General features: G+C 35.3%; 3 long non-coding RNA genes and 1 other non-coding gene across 4 annotated transcripts; 1 reads left to right on the forward strand and 3 right to left on the reverse strand.

Annotated features, from left to right (window-relative positions):
• Window positions 1-141: 141 nt before the first annotated feature.
• LOC127509609 (uncharacterized) lies at window positions 142-14,458 on the forward strand. Its single transcript, XR_007929286.1, has 3 exons — window positions 142-2,277; window positions 9,000-9,094; window positions 14,319-14,458. It is a non-coding gene; the product is annotated as an uncharacterized LOC127509609 (long non-coding RNA).
• LOC127509610 (uncharacterized) lies at window positions 1,727-8,101 on the reverse strand. Its single transcript, XR_007929287.1, has 2 exons — window positions 7,828-8,101; window positions 1,727-2,833 (listed from the first exon to the last, which is right to left on the reverse strand). It is a non-coding gene; the product is annotated as an uncharacterized LOC127509610 (long non-coding RNA).
• On the reverse strand, window positions 12,969-17,531 carry LOC127509608 (uncharacterized). The gene is made up of 3 exons (XR_007929285.1): window positions 16,917-17,531; window positions 16,608-16,738; window positions 12,969-14,530 (listed from the first exon to the last, which is right to left on the reverse strand). It is a non-coding gene; the product is annotated as an uncharacterized LOC127509608 (long non-coding RNA).
• A 327-nt stretch (window positions 17,532-17,858) lies between these two features.
• trnat-cgu (transfer RNA threonine (anticodon CGU)) lies at window positions 17,859-17,930 on the reverse strand. Its single transcript has one exon. It is a non-coding gene; the product is annotated as a tRNA-Thr (tRNA).
• Between the last annotated feature and the right edge of the window lie 968 nt (window positions 17,931-18,898).

An 18,898-nucleotide genomic window follows, 5' to 3' on the forward strand; every position in this document is an offset into this window, starting at 1 on the left:
CAGAGTATTAATGGTCTCTCTTTAAAGCAGGGCCAGGACGGCTTCATTAATGCATGGTGGCCTGTAGAAATGCTCCTCTCAGGCCTAATGCAGATAAGTGCTGCACAAAAGACAGGAAACACTCTAAATGAAAACGTCTGATACAGATTTTAAATGTGAACATTCATTGTTGATTATGTATTAACAAGTTTTGTCTTCAGTGCTGGAAGTCTAAACACAACCGTTGTTTTTTCACCATTCTGATAATTTAATAATGTCTATTTTGAGTACTACGCCTGTGATACAGAGTATTTGGCGTTTTTACAGCGTGCGCTGGTATTGATGATGTTATATGGCTGGTGTGCACGTGCGTCTGTGTTTGTGTTAAAGCAATACGTCTCTCTGCATCTGTGTGCTATTGTGTATCTGTGTGTGTGTTTGTCAGCTGTTGGGTCAGGCCATGCCCATTTCTCCTCCCTGATTGGAGAGCAGAGGTTGAAGCAGCAGAGCCTCTCAGCATTCCCGTGAGTAATGCAAGGCCGCTGATCCAGGGTGTGTCAACCCACCGCCCATGCGCTTTCCCCTCGTCTCCCTGCAGCTTAGTGACTGACAAACAGACTCCAGCTCTTGGCCCACTGTTCACCAAACTCTTTAGCTTTACACAAGCACCATGTTTATAGTTATTCGCTACAATTCAGTGCATTTCAAATAAAGAAAAATCTGAATATTGCAAACATAATTTGCAATTATTTGTAGCACTTCCATAACTGTGATCATTTTGACAGACTTTGGCTTTATCATTTATTCACCTCAGACGGATGTATAAATTTTTTTATGTGTAAATAATATGCAGCGCAATACAAGTAAATATTTACCAGATATTATTACATATATATTTTTGTAGCTGTAGTTCAGTGATTTTTTACACAGTACTAATGGCCCTGTCTATGACAATATGACAATGTACACTATATCATTCAAACATTTCTGTTTTTTTTTTTTGTTTTGTTTTTTACCAACTTTATGAGAAAGATTTTTATTTCTTTTTACGGGTTTTTATTTACTAATATTTGAAAAGCTATATATATATATAATTACCAAGGCTGCATTTATTTGATCAAAAATACTGTAAAAACAGTAGTCATACAGTAAAAAAAATGTAGTAAAATGACTGTTTTCTATTTGAATATATTTTAAAATGTAATTTATTCCTGTGACATAAAGGTTTTTAGCATCATTACTCCAGTCTTCAGTGTCACATGATCCTTCAGAAATCATAATAATATGCTGATTTACTGCTCAAGAAACATTTCTTATTATTATCAATGTTGGAAACAGTTGTGCTGCTTAATATTTTTGTGGAAATTATAATACGTTTTATTTTTCATAGATGAACAGAAGTTTAAAAGAACAACTTTTATTTGATATAATTCTTTAGTAACATTATTAATGTATTTACTGTAACTTTTGATCAATTTAATACATCCTTGTTGAATAAAAGTATAAATTTCTTATAAAAAGAGAAGAGGGGTTGTTGACCGCTGCCATAGATTAATGCATGTGTTTCTGGGCAGTTTCGTACCTGACATATGTTTCTGTGGATTGAAATTACATTCATTAAAAATTCATCATGATATTTTATCAGGATAGGCTAAAACAAACTGCCATAGTGATTAATTTTGAATAACAGGGTGACTACAGTCATTGAATCAGTTCTATTTGTAAAAAAGAAGACAGAATAACTATGCAGCTTCAAAGATTGGCTTTTATTGAAATTTATGAGATTGATTCCAAACCATTGTGAGTTCAATAGGAAGTTGATATCCTGACTTGTTGCTTCTGGTGGAAATGAGCAAGCATGTGACTTGTTGTCCCCATGTGGGTGTAAGTGCTGGAGTTAAAATGAATACCAGAAATACTTCTATTATTATCTTTAACATTTATACACATTTGTGAGAGAGCAATAGAAGACATTGGAAACATTTTTGAATAGAAATTAACATCTGGTATGTGCTTTTATATTATCCAGTACATGAATCCACAGGATGTGTGACCTTTAAAGTGCATTCTGTTTCTCAGTGTGTGTGAACAACTTGTATCTGGTCTGGATAATCTATCTAGTTCTCCTGTTTCTGACCTCAGCGCAGGTTCAGGAGGCCTGAGGGATGACATACACTGAGATGAAGTGTGCAGAAGAAGGACCTCGTTTCTGTATCCCATTAACATCACCTCGTAAAATGCTCCTACACGACATGAGCAAACTGACACCCATATGTTAGCTGGCTCAGCTTTCTGCAGGTATGGCATTTTTGGTTTTCATTTAGCCCTTGGCTCGCACAGTGGTGATGGATTGTCAGAAAACGACGTGGTTGCGGGTGTAGGGCATGGCATAAGAATGTACCCGGCTCTCTATCAAGCCATTTGTGCATTTCTGTGTGTTGTTTTGCCCTGGCAGAAGTAGCCGCTCATCTGTGTCTTATATTAGCGTCAGGAAATTCACACCTTACCAGTGCGTCCATCGCATATTTAGAAAATTACTCCGCTAAGGAACTTTAAATAGAAGTAAACTAACTGCATAACAGCTGATGTATTCATTAGGGTTTATTACGCATCTATTACAAAACATACCCGGTCTTAAATTGCAAATTAACTAACTGCTAATTAAGGTCATCACAATTTTGGCATCTGACAGCACATGTCAACTTAGAATGCTGATGTTAACTTCCATTAGAGAGTCATGGGTTGAATTTCACACAAGCAACAGGCTCAGGATAATGTGTGTGTGTGTGTGGGTTTCCTCCGTGGCCTCTGTCATAAACACTGACTTGTTAATCCTGTGGGTCAAATCGCTGGGCTGTTGGAAAGGAGTGAGAGATGCTGAGAATACCTGGCTATATTAAGCCACCCTCTTCATCAAAAACATCCTCTGTCTCAATTAAAGGGATAGTTCACCCCCCAAAAAATTAAAATTCTTTCATCATTTACACACACATTCATGTCGATCCAAACCTGTATGACTTGCTTTCTTCTGTAAAACACAAAAGAAGATATTTTCGAAAATGTTAATTGTCCATTTATTAAAAGTGAATGAGGTCTCCATTTGGACTCCACTGATTTTCATTATTTGGAAAAGAACATGTGAAACATGTTCAAAATAACTTTTTTATGTTCCACAGAAAAAAAAAGGTTTGGAATACATATAATATATAATATATAATGATGACATAAATAATGACAGAAAGTTCATTTTTGGGTTGACTATCCCTTTAAACTACATAAAAAAATATATATTTTCCTATTAGGACATAGAAATACTTTTCATTAAGAACATTTTTTTATCATTATCAATGTTAAAAACAGTTGTGCTGCTTAATATTTTTGTGGAAATGGTGATACATTTTATTTTTCAGGACTCTTTGATGAATGGAAAGTTTAAAAAATAAATCTTTTGTAACATTATTAATGTATTTACTGTCCCTTTTGATCAATTTAACGCAATTCATGTTGAATAAAAATATTAATTTCTTAAAAAAACCCAAAAACTTTCTGACCTGAACTTTGGAACAGTATTGTTTCCTTAACATGCTTAACATGTTAACTTAACAATATTCCTTAACAATATCACTGTTTTACTGTATTTTTGATCAAATAAATGCAGCCTTGATGAGCATAAGAGACTTCTTTTAAAAACATTAAAAAATCAGTTTTAAAAACACTTTACAATAAGATTTCATTAGTTAATAATATTTAACTACATTAGTTAACATGAACTAACAATGAACAATACTTCTACAGCATTTATTATTAATGTTAACTTTTACATTTACTAATACATTATTAAAATCAAAAGTTTTATCTGTTAAAGGGTTAGTTCACCCAAAACAGTGCATGTGACTAAAGTGGTTCAACCTTAATGTTATGAAGCAACGAGAAAACAAAATAACGACTTTATTCAACAATATCTAGTGATGGGCGATTTCAAAACACTGCTTCATGAAGCTTCGAAGCTTTACGAATCTTTTGTTTCGAATCAGTGGTTCGGAGCTTGTATCAAACTGCCAAAGTCACGCCCCCCAGTGGTGAACCATTGACATTTCGAAACGTTTCGAAACACTTATGACGTAAGAAGCCTCGTTTACTGAACTCATGTGACTTTGGAAGTTTGATACACGATCCGAACCACTGATTTGAAACAGAAGATTCGTAAAGCTTCGAAGCTTCACGAAGCAGTGTTTTGAAATCGCCCATCACTAGATATTGTTGAATAAAGTCATTATTTTGTTTTCTCGTTGCTTCATAACATTAAGGTTGAACCACTGTAGTCACATGAACTGTTTTAAATGTGTCTTTAGTAGCTTTCTGGGCATCTGAAAGTGTTAATTATCTTGCTGTCAAGATTGAGGCAAGATAATTTCATCAAAAATATCTTAATTTGTGTTTTGAAGATGAACGAAGGTGTGGAACAACATGAGGGTGAGTAATAAATGACATAATTTTCATTTTTGGGTGAACTAACCCTTTAACATAGTTAATGCACTGTGAACTAACATGAATGTTAGTAATTTCAAATAACTAACATTATCAAAGGTTAACAAATACTGTTGTCCGTCCTCTGCACCTGTGCGCAGTAGATGTGCTGTGCGGTCTGGAGCTCTCATTTAGTCCGTTTAGCATCATCAATTTCTACCAGTCTAGCTGGCCTGGCCCACAATGGGCTAAATTTGGGCACTGATGCCCCTCTTTATCTTCCTGCAACAAAGATGTCAACTCCCCTGATGTACTCATTCAAAGAGCATTCAGCACAAGTGGGTCAAGGCAGTGGTTAATTCACTCATTCGGCCTGCTCAAGCAAAAGTGTGTTTTGTTTCTTAGGGTTATTTAAGGTTGAATACTGCCTTTCACTTTGGTAATTGGTTACAGTCTGTGACCACACTTGCCAAAAATTAATCAACACTTTCACTAGGCAGCTCTGGTGAAGCAAGAACACAACAAATATGTTGCTCCATTAATACTAATTTGTTAAATAATATTCACATTTTTTTCAAATGACATAAATGACATTGTTCTTTTAAGATGTTTATTATTGATTATTGAGATCATCCTCAAGCTAAGTGGCATTGTCCTTATTTTGTTTGGCTTGAGAATGTGAGTTCTTATAAACATTATCTTAATATTAAAAGTATGCTATTTACCACACATGTGTAAATAAAACACGTTTGTGACATGCTAATGTACACAGTGACTGCAAAATGAATGCTTTTTGTGAACCAAAAAGGCTTTTAAAACAGTCTAGCTCATGCTAAGTGTCAACATATGTCAACACTCCATCTGTCTGTGGCCTGTAGTTCACAAATGCATACCAAAAAATGGACATTGTTTCTAGCAAAAGTAAGAGCACTTGCTGTACACACTAGAGAAGTGTTGTTGTTGTTGTTGTTGTTGTTTTTTTAAGAAAAATACTGTTTACCACTAGGCTAAGCTCATTAAACATGATGTTGAGGAAGGGTAAACGGCCCCTTTATTTTGCCCCTCTTATTTTGGAGCTGTCGGTTGTGTATGCTGGAGCGCTGAGTGAACTACATGGAACAGTAATTCTCTGCCAAATGTGGAAGAGCATGGTTTTGATGGAGAGAAAAAAAAAAAATCCATTTATACTTGGTTTAAGCATTGTAAAAAAGATGAACAGAGTGATCCTTGTATTTTTAAAATCTCTAAGCAAGTTAAACCTTTCTGGCACTGATTCAAGCAGTGAAAGGGCATATTGTTTGGCTTTTAGTACAAGCATCATTCAATGCAATGAGGGAAACATATTTGTTAACTTTAAGAAAGTGAAGGATCATGACTTTTTAAATGAAATTTTGGTAACACTTTACAATAAGGTTCATTAGTTAAACATTAGTTAATGTATTAACTAACATGAACTAACCATGAGCAATACATTTGTTACTGTATTTACAAATCTTCGTTAATGTTAGTTAATGAAAATACAGTTGTTCATTGTTTGTTCATGTTAGTTCACAGTGCATTAACTAATGGTAACAAGATTTTAATAATGTATTAGTAAATGTTGAAATTAATATTAACAATGATTAAGAAATGCTGTATAAGTGCAGTTCATTATTAGTTCATGTTAACTAATAACCTTATTGTAAAGTGTTACCAAAAGTTTAAATACATTTTATAAATAAATAATTTAGAAGGAATTTTTTAAAACAAAAACCAAAACAAAACAGACACTACTCAGCAAATAGCACAACTTTCGTAGTCTCGTCAGAGGGTTTAATGATAAAACATCTGCCTCAGATTAAACAAATGTAACGCACCTGTCTGTTAAGATTCGCTGATTCTGAAATAAATATTTATGCGTGAGACTGTCTCAGCAAATCCAAAAGATATCAGCAAACAAAAACATTCAGTCCAAATTTCAGTGTGCTGTGGTGCCATTTACAGTTTATTGTGGAATAACACCAGAAAAACAGCTGAAATTAGGAAATTCCCATTATGGGGTTAATAATGATTAATTTGTTAATGTAATTATAACTTACATTTACATTCAGGGCATTTAGCAATGTTTCATTAAAAAGTGCTTTATCTTGACAAATGACACTATTGTGGTCAAAAGATGACTAACTTTTCACAAAAAAACTTAAGTCATAATGGGTAGTTCACACAATGTTTAAGATAATGGAGACTTTCTTGATTTATGTGTCTTCTTTTCTCTGCACATCAGCTGTCAAGCTACACTCATTTTAAGTGTTATGCATAAAAGCAGATGGTTTTTTAGTCAAGCCAATTTTTTTTTAACCAATATAAGGTTACACTTTATTTCCATGGTCCACTTTAGACATTCTATATATATAAGTAACTTTGCAAATACATGTCAACTAGCAGTCACTGGAGTATTAGTAGACTGTTAGGGTTGGGTGTTAAGGTGATGATACACAGGGCTTTTTGAGCAATGTTGCTGGGCAATTTTTGCCTAGTGATGTTGTTGCAGGCACTTTCACATTGAGAATGGACAACAAATATCTCTCTGGATATCCAGATAGAAATTTGTTGCCCATTCTCAATGGGAAAGTGCCCAAGCAACATCTTTCGGGGCCACCTTTCTCAAAAAGTTGCCCCGTGTATCATCACCTTTAGGATTCGGATTAGTTGAATAAGTGGTGACAATTTACAATTAGGTCTCATTTGTTAACATTTGTTAATGTATTAACTTTACATTAACAATGAGCAATACATTTTTGTTGCAGTATTTATTAATCTTTGTTAATGTTAGTTAAAAAAAAAAATCGAGCTGTCCGTTGATTGTTCATGTTAGTTCACAGTGCATTAACTAATGTTAACAAATATAACATTTGATGTTAATGATGTATTAGTAAATGTGGAAATTAACATTAACTAAGATTAGTAAATGCTGTAGAAGTATTGTTCATTCTTAGTTCATGTTAACTAAAGTAGTTAACTAATGTTAACTAATGAAATCTTATTGTAAAGTGTTACCGAATAAGTTGAAATGTAGTTGCAAAGTTACTTATAGTTAGTAAAATGTCTGTTGGGAGACCATCAAAATAGAGTTTTAGCAGATATTAAGCAGACTGTATACTAATACTCTTAGAGAGTTACTTATATAGTTATAGTGAATGTTGGACCATCGAAAGTGTTACCCAATATAATTTTCCAAATAATTAAATTCAATTTTATTTGTATAGCACTTTTCACAATATGCCTTGTTCCAGTGCAGCTTTATAGACAATAGAAAAACAAAAAAATGTTTTTATATACATTTATGAAAATGTTAAAGGGTTAGTTCACCCAAAAATGAAAATTCTGTCATTTATTACTCACCCTCATGGCGTTCCACACCTGTAAGACCTTCTTTAATCTTCGGAACACAAATTAAGATATTTTTGTTGAAATCCGATGGCTCAGTGAGGCCTCCATAGCCAGCAACGACATTTCCTCTCTCAAGATCCATTAATGTACTAAAAACATATTTAAATCCGTTCATGTGAGTACAGTGGTTCAATATTAATATTATAAAGCGACGACAACAAAATAACGACTTATATAGTGATGGCCGATTTCAAAACACTGCTTCAGGAAGCTTCGGAGCGTTATGAATCTGACTATGCAGGCCTCACGGAGCCATCGGATTTCAACAAAAATATCTTAATTTGTGTTCCAAAGATGAACGAAGGTCTTACGTGTGTGGAACGACATGAGGGTGAGTAATTAATGACAGAATTTTCATTTTTGGGTGAACTAACCCTTTAATATACAATAATTCCATGTAATTAATTTAACTTATTAGTATTTAAAATGACTGAAAATATTTTCTTTTCTTTTTTTTAAGAAAAGAAAGTTATTGGATCTATCTTACAAAAGGAATTTATATTTGGCCACTCCTGTCTGGGATATGAAAACGCTTTTGGCTGCCAAGATGGATTGGCAATAGACTGACTTTACCACACAGTTGGTTCTTACTCTCCAGTGTGTTTATGACTGCTCATATTGCATATCATTCAGATTGTTACAGGCCCAAGTCTTTACCACATTAGGGATTTGAAAAAGTCCAGTTCTCAGGAAGTTGTTTTGTCCATTTTTGATCATTTACACCATTGCTAAAAGGCCTATACCCAGAGAAACGCATGCCGTAGAATTATAGGGTGGATAAAAAGTTTGGCAAATTTAAATTCATACATTTCCCTTTTATGAACAAGAGGTCCAATTTGTGCATAAATTCAACCACACTGTGTCACAATCACTTACCAACTTCATAAACTTATTTGATTTCATCTTGACACTTTTATGAAAGACAAACTGTGTGATTGAGCAGACGCTCTTCAGAAACACTCTCTATCTGCTTGACAGATGGTAAATAACTTGCAAGTGGAGTCCAGATATCATAGAACATATTTATGCCAGATGACAGACTATATAAGTCCACATTAAGCATGTAATTCGAATAAAAGATGTTTGTCTGTTTCTTTAAAAGACTATTTTTTATGCCTTGACAGACATGCTAGGAGGGAATACAGAGAAAATTGTTTGCCTTAAACTAAAAATAAATTTGGTGGTAGAGCACACCACAAGGCTGAAGACCGCTGGCTGGGTAAGTCTGAATGTGTAATTTGTATCATGTTCACAATAGGACTTCAGTTGTTCATGTATCATATATATGATATATCTGTTTTTAGCACATCACTTTTTTTTTTCATTACATCTTTCTACTTCTGCTTTCTGTTTCTAACTCATATCTCATCACTGCCGTCTCTCTCTCTCTCTTTTCACTTTAACAAAAGCAGATTTCTTCACCTCTACTCATCTTGTTTCTTATATTTGATAGGATCTTTCGTTTCTCCTGGCAGATCTTTCACTGTTCACATAAAGTTCTGGCAGAGCTCTAACAGACCACAGGGCATGTTTGCGAATCATTTTAATCACGAGGTGTATGATTTATTCTGGCATTCCATCTCCTTATTCCATCCAGCAGAGGCTTTAGTAGAGTCTGTGTATCTTGGTTACGTTTGCTTAGCATTAATTATGCTTCTAGGAATATATATGTATACACCCGTACGCATGCACACTATATAAATATAATATAATATATATAGATAGATAGATAGATAGATAGATAGCCAACAATTTGAGAATTACACCCGGTTGAAACTACTACTGTATGTAAATGAAAACTTGAAAAGAAGTACTTTGTTTGTGGTTAGGGCTTTTATGTAGTTTACTCAGTTGGAGCTGAATGGTGCCTGCAGGCCTGAGGCCTCTTCCTGCTGCGGAGAAGAAAACAACACTGTGCATCTGCAGGCACCAGAAACAACAGCACTTTGAACAACTGAGAGGCTGAATTGAATTGCATGTGTTCTGTAAAAATCCTGGCTCATTCAGTGCTCAATAGGCAAGAAAAGACATGACCAAAGACCAAAAAAACAACTTTTATAACAACTTTTTCTTGTATATGTATATGATCACCAAGAATTTCTGTTGTATAGCAAAGAGCAGCTTTAAAAAAATGTGTGCATGTGTGTGTGTGTATATATATAGTTATTCTATTTTTTTTTTTTTTTTATTGCCATATAGTTTATATACATTTTTATGAGTTTGTTTTATTTTATTTAGTTTCAGTTATTAATACTTAAATTTAAACTAACAACTTAGGGTGAGTTCACACATTCGATTAAAACGAACCCTAGTGTCATTCCTCTGTTAGCACGCTAGCATCCGAACGCTGGTGCGCACCAAACAAGCGGACCCAGAGGCCTGAAAAGATGGGTCTCGGTCCACTTCCAAATGAACTGTGGTGTGGTTCGAAGACCATGTGTGTGATGGAGGGATTCCTGCCGCTGTTTTGACTCCTTTACTCTTTTTATAAACTCTTCAAAAGTTTTCAGCTCCATCATATTGGCTACCATCATATTTACGCACCAGTGGCGTACAGTGGTGTTCTGAAATGAGGAGGCAAAGTCCTCACAGTTGTTTTTTAAATATAATTTTTTAATAAATCAAATGTAAATTCACGTCCATGTTACACTTAATGTTGTTACATTTTCCTGGTTAAATAAACATTACATCAAAAAAAAAAAAAAAAGAAAGAAAAAGAAACCAATTACCATTCTATTTTGTATTTTTACATTAACAACATAATTAATGTTCTATTTATTAAAACCAAGTGTAAATTTCATCAAGTTAGCGTTTTAAGCATTTTTACATTTATTCCAAAATAATAACTAAAGGCAGTAACAATTTAAACAATATATTTATTTGTGAACTGATGTTCAACTCTTTTTTTTTAAATAATCAACTTATTTTCAGATCATCACTCATCAAGATTGGTAAACACTGACGAAGTTTTTACCTTTAATTCCATCAAGCTGATTGCTCACTAAAACCCCCCAACAGTAATCAAGTTTTCTGGCCATTTCAAGTTTGACTTTGTCGTGATATAAAGTGGCGATATCTAAGTGGCTGATCTGTTTGTTTACTTTTTAATTAGTCTTCACATTAATGCAATCATTTTGTCCGCTCAGACTGATTCGCGAACACGGAACATGCATAAAAACAAGAGGCGGGATTTATCGCGTGAACCAATCATATCCAATCATAACCAATCATAGGGTGATGGAGGCATTGCCTCCTCACATGTGATTTTCCCCCCATTCATTCTCAATTACCCCCCACTAAACCCACCACACACTTTAGGGGGTCTGTTAAAAGTCATTGGGCTCAGGGGAGGCACATAAGATGCAGCGTCTCGTTGTTACTTTACCTGCTGGTGTCGCGGTTAAAACTAGTGATTTATCCACTTTTTAATGTCACATTTTGTAAAATTTGCTTTGCTTTTGTAATATGGATTATTTTCTCATGCTATTTTTTGAGGAGGCACTGCCTCCCTTGACTCCTTGGAGGGAATGCTCCTGGTACGCACATACAGCGAGAGCATTTAGCCCAGCACGCAGCATTGTTTTAGATGTTCGACAAGTTCCGTCGCAAAATATACGTCATAAAAGCCTTTTTTGTTTGTTTTGTATGTTTAAGTTGGTGTTAAAAATGATAGTGTGAATGCTAAGCAAACCAGGACTAAATGTATTATTTTCTTCTTTTGGTCTGGACTAAAAGAACCAAGAGAACCGAACTACAAAGTGTGAACACACCCATAAACTCGCCTTGGAAACGCCTTTTTTTAAATCTCATTTTTATTCATGAAAACGGTAGCCTAAGTATATGATATATATAATCACATCAGCACCACATAAAATTATTATTATGAGTAATTAGTAATAACAATTGACTAAATTAATTAAACAAATGCAACAAAGCAGAATGTGAACGAACTGTGAAGCATTAATACCTAAATGGTTTCCAGATAAACAAATTCCTTAATGTGATTGTGAGTCAGTATGGCTTAGGAGGTGTGTCTGTGCTGAGTCACCACATCTGTGTCACCTTTCATTTCTCACCGCCTTCTAGTACTCTTCCCCACCCAGTCACAGACCACTGCCTCCTCACTCCTCAACAACACACAGCTGCTGAAGCACACACAAACACACACTATTCATGAGCATTGGGATCGCTCAACATGTTTTCACTCGTCGTTATTATGCATGGATGTTTGTAAAAAGTGAGTGTGATTCATATGTGTGTGTGAACTCAGAGTTTGGGTGCATCATAAAGCCACATGCATGTCATCACTTTCCTGTGAGATTAATTAACATCACATACTACAGTCACAGAAGTAGATCACAATGTGTGATACTCAATGGAGATGTTCGAATCAACATCAGCTTTAATAACAAGTATCCATGACCTAAATGAGTGAGTGGATGGCCTCCATTTCTCTCAAATTAAACAATGACAGAACAGAAATCCTGCTAGCTGGCCACAAATCTCTTTCTTCTCTGACCTCTGCTTAGATATCTGTGATGTTCAAGTGAGGCTTTCACATGCTGTATGTAACCTGGGTGTGATTTTTGACTCCTCACTCAAGCCCATATCAAGCACTTCATCAAGCCTTCTCATCTGCACCTCCAAACCTTTATTTGTCCTTCACTTAGCTTTAAAGATGCTGAAATTGTTATCCATGCTTTTATGACCTCACACCTAGATTACAGCAACTCCCTTTTAACTCTCTTACTCATTAAACTGTTTAAGCAGGTCATTTTTCTGAACTCTGCAGCCCATTACACTCCTATTGTATAAAGTATCAAAACTCAGTTGAAAATCATCCGTTTGCACACACTGTTATTCAAATGTGTGTGATCTTTGATTCTTTCTAGTGCAGTATCAGTTTTTGTTACATATCCATTTGTTTTTGTATTAGTTGTTTCTGTCTTTTTCTTTTGCTCATAATGCGAGACACAACGCAACAAAGCCATCGGTCTGCCTGCGTACAGAACATAACCAACCAATTAAACAAATGGATTGCTATGAACTTATATTGTGCTATATAATGATATGGAAAAACATACTTTTAAAGCCACTTTTTGTAATGACATTCAATTCTTTATTTGTCTGCTACAATAATGTCTTTGAATTATCTTCATTTGGGTTTTTTATCCCCAGCAAATATTGGTATTGATTAATTAATGCAATTCATTTGCTTAACATTTTAAATCAATTGATAAAAAATATTTCCAAGAAAAGAGCTGAATGTTCACCATCGTTCAAAAGTTTGGGATCAGTAAGATTTTGTAATGTTTTTGAAATAAATTTTTCTCTTCTGCTCACCAAGGCTGCGTTTATTTGATCAAAAATATAGTACTATTGTGAAATATTATTACAATTTAAAATAACTATTTTCTTTATAAATATATTTTAAAATGAAATTTTTTCCTATGATGTCAAAGCTAAATTTTGCCTACTCACACGTGATTTTTTCCCCCCCATTCATTCTCAATTACCCCCCACTAAACCCACCGCACATTTTAGGGGTCTGTTAAAAGTCAATGGGCTCAGGGGAGGCACATAAGATGCACCGTCCCGCTGTTACTTTACCTGCTGGTGTCGCTGTTAAACAGTGATACTTTAGAATAACTAGTGATTTATACACTTTTTAATGTCACATTTTGTAATATTTGCATTGCTTTTGTAATATGGATTGTTTTCTCAGGCTATTATTTTTGAGGAGGCACTGCCTTCCTTGCCTCTTTGGAGGGAATTCCCCTGGTACGCACATACAGCGAGAGCATTTAGCCCAGCACACAGCATTGTTTTGGATGTTCGACAAGTTTTGTCGCAAAATATACGTCATAAAAGCCTTTTGTTTGTTTTGTATGTTTAAGTTGGTGTTAAAAATGACAGTATGAATGTTAAGCAAACCAGGACTAAATGTATTGTTTTCTTTTTTTGGTCCAGACTAAAAGAACCAAGAGAACTGAACTACAAGTGTGAACACGCCCATAAACCCGCCTTGGCAGCTAGCTGAAATAAAATGTTTGTTTGGTTTTTTTTGTTGTTTTTTTTCATCAGTCATTACTCCAGTCTTCAGTGTCACATGATCCTTCAGAAATCATTCTAATATGATGATTTAATGCTCAAGAAACATTATCAATGTTGTAAACTGTGGTGCTGCAGTTTTTCAGCATTCTTTGATGAATAGAAATCTTTTGTAACATTATAAATGTCTTTACTGTCACTTTTGATAAAATTAATATCAAATGTTTATATAAAATTATTAGTTTCTTAAAAACATACTGACCCCAAACTTTTGAAATGGTAGATAATATATTGTACATAGTATTTAATATATATTTCAGTATGTAAAGTGTTTTAAATATCGCTTTGGTCTTTAATGGCCATGCTTTTCTCTTTGGCTAATTTTTGCACAGGGACGTCCTGGCCCAAATAATCTTCTGCTCTCAGCGAAGGGAAATGCACCGTTTCCAACATGCTGTGATAATAGTGAAGTGCAAATGAGACGTGTGGGACATCAGGCGATCTCAAAGAGCAGCTCGAGATTCCACAGGCTTACACCCTTCGAACGCATGCATCCTCTAGGAGCTGAGTCACTTTTTCTCTCTGCCGCTGTGTTGGCTATTACCTGCCCCTCACCAAAATGAGACGATACAGATCGTTTATTGAGTTTGTCAGTGTGATTTCCATGTGACATTATAATAAGATAGAATGAAGCATGGCCAAGCTCAAGCAAAGAAAGCCTACAGTGTAACACAATCACGTCCAGAGAAAATGAACGATTTACTAGAGAGTTTTGGGAGAATAAATGTGCTCAGTGACAACACAACTTTGTCTTAGAGGTCTCCAAACTCTAAAAAGACATAACCCCAAGCCGGGGGACTTCATTTGGTGTTTACAAGGCTTACATTGACTAGTGGGCTTGACAAAAAGCAGTCAGATTCAGAGCATAATGAAGTCACGTCTTTGAAAAGAGCTCTATGATGGTTTGAAAGAGAAAACGTACATTGCTTTGCATTAATCAAAGGAAAGGGTGTATTTACTGTCTAAACCACTCGTTAACATAAACCACATATACTGTGTTTTGCATTGAGTAACACAACATCTTTTGACAATTCTTTGACTGTGTCGCAAAGACCTAAATTGCTAAATTAGGAGCCAGCATTTGAAATAGGATAGTCTGAAAAGTATTACACAAGAAGGCTTTCTTATTCTCTGTTCTGCTGTTATATTAGAGCGTGTATATGTGCATTGAAGCCCTGCTAGGTCATGTCTGTCCACGCAGGGACGCTGAAAATTGCAAGAGCAATAAGGATTTTTAGGGGCATTATGACTGGGTTAATAAAACACAGCTGCCCCTAAAAGTCCCTCATTTTTCTTGCTGCCTTTTGGGTCCTCTTCCTAGACTCACATTTCAACAGGACGGAGCCGGCTTTCAATCCAGCGGCTGGGTGTTGGTGAGAGCTGGACACCCGTTCCCTCCCCTGGGGAAGCATAGACATGGGGCTGCTGTATCGCTCCCTTGCTTCTGACGGCTGGAAGCGAGCAAGACCCTGTTTGTCAGCCGTCCAACAAGTGAAAAGTTTAAATTAAGAAGAGAGAGAGGGGAATTTTAGCCTCCCTCCTCCCCTCAAGCATGCATGCCAGGGGTTTATAAATTGCCCTTATAAAAAAAGGGGTTTGCTTTGGGATTTAAGTGGGTAGCGGAGAGAGGTGAATGAGTTCAGTGCATTTCGGAGCGGGATTCTTTCCTATTCGGATTGGTATTTCTGTGTTTATACATGCATTACAAACATGCCCATTAGACAGCGTGAGGGTCCTTTCAATATTACAGTTATGAGCCACGGAAATGTTTGTGAATTTAATGTTCAAATTCCAACTTGACTGTCCAATAAGTGTGCTAGTGAAACAAATCACACTAAAATAGACAATAACAATGAGCTCAGTCAAAAATGAGCCACAAAACTATTTAAGCAATGGCAATAGGAAGCTTTTGACAAATAGATCCAAACATAAATTATCTTAAGTTCTGAACTTCCAACAGTGGGATACTAAATGGGGAATCATTTATGGAACACCTTGAGCAAACTATTTTGGATAATTATTTTAGCTACTTAATTATGTACTATAATTCTAATTACATACATAATACTCAAAAGTATTGTATTCTAATTAGTATTCCATTACTTAAAAGCAAAACAGTCTGATTTGAAAACTTTCCTTCCCATTTCAGTGTATCCCACCAACAGAACATATTCCAAAAAAATATTTTTTTCTTCATTATTATCTATGTGTGTATTATAATGTACCTGTTCGGACAAAAATAAGTGAGGATGATTACATGAGCCAGAAACTGGGACTTTGTAGGCCAGTTGAGAGTAAATTTAACTACTCACCTTGCCCGCAAAGACCCAACCTCTAACACATTAATGTCTTTAACCTCAAATATACACAGTTTATTATTATACAATCATTATTGTTGTTTCTTTAATTTTATTATTGATAGCCTTAAAACTACACAATTTAACAAAACTGTATTTTAATGTGCTTTGCCAGGCCTGTTTCATTCATACACTACTATAAATCATATTGACTTAAACCAAAACATCACAATATCCGTCTAAATTTAAAATTCATCATCGATGAAGACGCACATATATTGATGTATTTTGTTACCAACAATTAACTACAGCAAATTAATTTACCTCGGCTGGACTTCCACTGTTTGAGCGTTGTATCAACCCAGCCTGTGTTTGATTTATGTCCACGGTCATAATCGCACGTACTGACACTCAAAAAGTTTGTCGATCGTGCGGTCCAGTTCTGGTTCCGATTGCTGTCAAAGGAATGGAATAAAGATGCATTCTTCACTAAAGCCAGCATATAAGTTTCTTCTGAGAAGATATGCGTGTTTTTTTTTTCTCTTGGAACGCCAACATTTTATCAATATCCTTGTAAGTTTACTCCTCGGTAGCATAGTCATGACTGTCATCGCCGCTTCTTAAAGGATTTACCTGTATTCCGCACACCCGCGTGCCATGTGCGACAGCAGCAGCAGCGAGCGGAGATCTCGCGCGCGGACTCGTCTCGTGCAGTTCTCAGGCCCTCCCCAAAATGGAATTCTAGGTAGCACATGCATTTATGAATGTGTCACACTCACCTATTGTCTCTTAGCCTTTGGTTTAGGGTACAACCGCTAGAAAGTTTATTGCTTGGTCATCTTGATATGTCTTATATGAGAAATATGTGCGTAGTGTCGCAAGAAATCCTATCCTATTAATTTATTTAAAATGGCCGACATATGCACTGTGTCCCACAGAGAAATAGCAGTTACATTGTGTGATTTGAACCTTTATAGTTTTATAATTTTGAGCTGTAGAATATTCACTGCCTTGGCTTATGTTAGCTGCGCACTATGGCCGTTGTGTAGATTAATTTGGAGCGCTAGCGTCATCTTGTGGATACATGCATAATACAACATTACCGACCGATAGTCACCAGTTTACATTCTTACATTCTTGCTTTCTTCTGTTAAACATTCTCAATGAAATATTTGGCTCTCTATAGTAACACAATAATAAAATCACACATTTATGAATCTTAGTTTTTTGAAAGACCATTCCTTGCATGAGAATCAATATCTTGTTTATTATAAATAAACTTGCACTTTTATATTGTGTGGCGTTCTTGCACAATATTCATTGTATTCAGTCCAACGTTTCTAAATCACACAGAGGGTGCGTTTGCAGACTGTTCAGGTCATAACCATAACCTGTGGTTGACAGAAACAGGTTATCCAGCATTTGTGTTAGGCTTGATGCCAACAAGCTTCCTATTTTCTCCTGCTGAAATGAATCCTTCTGTGGTGTAATAATACTATGGGAAAACAAGATTATTTGTATGTGATTTCATTATACTGACTTTCTGCAAAATCATGTTGGTTCCCTTGTTCATCAAGGCACGGACGGGGTTCGAACCCGCGATCTTCGGTTTACGAGACCGACGCCTTACCACTTGGCCACCGCGCCTGATGGCCAACAGGGCGTAAATAACGTAATTTGGTAAGTTTCGACGGAATGAAAACGACGATTAAATACTTATTCTTATATTTTTCGTTACTTATTTCTTCCATGTGAGTTCACACTTCTTTGTGCATATTATAAAAGCGATCTAACGACCCAGGTTATTTTATCCCCTCTGCCGACACATCCGGTAACGTTAGACGTTAGATTAGAGGTTTCCCGGATGTGCAGAAATTCAAATCAAGAACAAATTTATCGCCCACATCACACAGTAAAGGTTAGCATGTGTCATTGGTAATTTAATTTTAAATATTTAACCAGCAATCCAGAGTATTTCCCGGGTATATGAATGATTTTTGTATCTTGTACATGCATTAGTTGATCCTAACAGTGAAATAGATAAGACGACGTGGCACGAACTACATATTAACATATAATAATAATAATAATAATAATTATTATTATTGGCACTTTCCACAAATACACAATACGGTCTGAAACATACATTATTTTATGTTTCCTTTTCATCAAATGGAAACAGCTTAACCTTGCTTAACCTTTATCAACTTAGGAGGTTAAACTAAATATTATATGAGCTTTTTATTATTTTTTTTATGTATTTATTCTCCATTTAATTATTTAATTAATATAAACATTGATTGCTTATCTAACAATAAATAGACATCAAATATGTGTAATAAATAAATAAAGACATAAAATCTAGTGTTGTAGCTTGATTCCCTAAAAAGTAGGTATTTTCTTGGCTTTCATAAGTGTTGTTACTGCCAAATCAAGTGATTGGAGTCTCTAGCGAAATAACCATCCACAATTATAATGCTCATTATTGTTTATTATTTGTGTGATATGCTATCAGATCTCAAAAGTAGATAGCCTATACAGTATACACACACAACTAAGTTACAAGTTTAATCAGTCGAAAGTCATGAACTGGAGAAGCAGGGCGTCTCAAAACC

This window comes from Ctenopharyngodon idella, chromosome 3 (genome assembly GCF_019924925.1).
Source record: "Ctenopharyngodon idella isolate HZGC_01 chromosome 3, HZGC01, whole genome shotgun sequence".
In the NCBI taxonomy this organism is placed as follows: domain Eukaryota; kingdom Metazoa; phylum Chordata; class Actinopteri; order Cypriniformes; family Xenocyprididae; genus Ctenopharyngodon; species Ctenopharyngodon idella.